Raw genomic sequence first — 2,458 nt, 5'->3', positions numbered from 1 at the left:
TTTTTTTTTTTCGTGCGTTGGGGCGGACCTTCGAGTGTGGAGGTGGGGAAATGAAGGTTGAAAAGTCGGCATTTTTCTTGGTTGCATATGAATATATAATTTGCTTGGGGGTTAACTTGCACGTGGTTTATAATATGAGTCCATCAAAATTTAATTATTTTTTAGATCGTTGAAAAAAGCCATTTTTGCTTCGGTTAATTTTTAGAGTTTATGGTTCTACATTAAAATATGTTAGCGTGGATCTTGAAAAGAAGTTACAATTCATAGTAAAAGAGTGCGATAAAGGAGGGTATAGTGATAGAAGATCGTGAAGATTACGAAGCTACGCCAGCAAGAAGAGCCAATCGAAGCAGAAGATTGATAAAAGATGATTGACAGTTACAAGAGCGATCCCCTCTCAGCCCAAAGTGAGACAAAAAAAGTATTTGAGCCAACTATCACAAGAGATTTGATCCAAAGGAAGGTCGGATTCCCTAACATCTCTAATCATCGTAGGGACAACAAGAGACTTGTCATAAAGGGTATGAGATCGGCAGCCAAGACATTTCAACAGCAGTCCCATGTTGGTGAAGCGTAGTCAATCGAGTGGATCTCAACCAATATAGCTGATCAAGCTGTCTGAGCTTATTGATCCTCCATCCTCTAGAGGGTATCGATTCATTCTTGTAGGTACATACTACTTTATCATGGGGGAGGAGGATATTCCCTTGAGAGCTGAAGGCAGAGAGATTTAGTTTCTTACGCATTATATCGTGTATTGGTTATGAGTTCCCTATCAAATCTCCAACAATGGCTTGATGTTTAAAAATACTATGATAAATCAGGTTGCCTATTGTCATGACATTGATCAATAATATTCCATAAATTATTATTTGAGGGCAATCGTTTAGCAAGGTCTTTAATAAGACCCTCGTGAATTTTATCAAGAAGATCGACCATTGTAATAAGGAGTAACATGATGGTGTTCTAGAGTCATTTTGGGCATATCATGTAATTTATCTTACATTCATAGGTGCTACACCTTATGTATGGACCTTAGGGTCGAGAGTACTTTCCTAAAAGTAGAATTGTCTTCAATATGTACGACTCTAAGTCAGAAGAAGACCGATATTTGTGAAAACCCTCACATTTGTTTAGAAGTGTTTGATAGCTTGGATGAGCTTAGATTAGAAGTTGAGTAGAACTAGGAGACATACTAAGCTTGCATGGCTAGAGCACCTGACAGGCTGTTTAGACACTGGACTACTATTGTTAGAGTGCTCGCACTCATGTTGAGGTGCCCTATTATTTCACACTAGCATAGGCACAAAATATTCGAGCCAACTTGGGAATGATCATTCATGACCGAGATGATAGTGGCCACTAAAAAAAGCGTATCATGTAGGTTTTTATTAGTCAATAAGTTGTAACACTGATAGCAGTTCCTAATACTACGTGAGACCCACTTTAATTTGTTGTGATAATGAACCTCTGTTGCATTGCAGTGAAAGTCGACGTTTAGGTAAGTTTTTTTTTTGGTGAAGCAGCACTTGCCAAACATCTCCTGGAGTTGTTCGCAAGAGTGACAATTTGTCTTGTTTTGGACTGATGAGGATTTTCTCTGTTCCACTAGCACTAAATGATCAGGTGTTGGTCTCACTTGATTCATCTTTATTCATCAAGCTCCTCGCATCTTCTCGTCTTCCATGAATCCCGCCTTTGCCCTTTCTCATGGTAGTGTGCGACTGTTTAGGACCTGCAAGTCATGAAACTTGTTATTTATGTTATTATAAAATGACTATTGTAGTCCTTAGTGTATGTACACTTCTGCCATTATTAAAGCCTGCATATACATGCACTCATGTATATGAAAATGTTTGGGAAGTACAACTAAAGTAATACTAGTTGAACTTATCTTTTTTCAAACTTCTTCTGATTCTATTTCCTCGCTCCTCTTCGAGTGATTTTCGAAAGAAATTCACTAAATGACAAAACTACTTCAAATGAAGCCTCAATATTCTAAAAAATAAGTCAAATTTCTACTAAATTATTTTTTCGAGGGTTTGGTGCTTCAAAAATCATTTTCCTTAATCCTGGATTATATATATATATATATATATTGACAGAAATTAATCCAAAACTATATAATATTGTTGACTGATGTAATCATCTCTAAAATAAAATTCAAAAGAAATTCTAGTTATTATATTGTTGATACAACTTGGATGCATGTGGGCTCATTCATCTCTTGAACTTAAAAAGAATCTTTCGAGTACTTAGTTGGATGGACTAGTTTTGTTTTAAGATGCTTGCGGAATTCTGAGCAAATTTTAATATAGAGACCATCCGAAACTTGCTATTTACAATTCAACCACCCTCTTTCATCCACTTTTTCAAATTTTCAGTTTTGGTTTTGGTTGAGAGAAATAATATAGGAGCTTAAAAAATATTTACAATTCAGTTGAACTTACTATAATAT

Source organism: Phalaenopsis equestris, unplaced genomic scaffold (genome assembly GCF_001263595.1).
Source record: "Phalaenopsis equestris unplaced genomic scaffold, ASM126359v1 Scaffold000055, whole genome shotgun sequence".
NCBI lineage: Eukaryota > Viridiplantae > Streptophyta > Magnoliopsida > Asparagales > Orchidaceae > Phalaenopsis > Phalaenopsis equestris.
Note: the sequence above shows the minus strand (reverse complement) of the source record.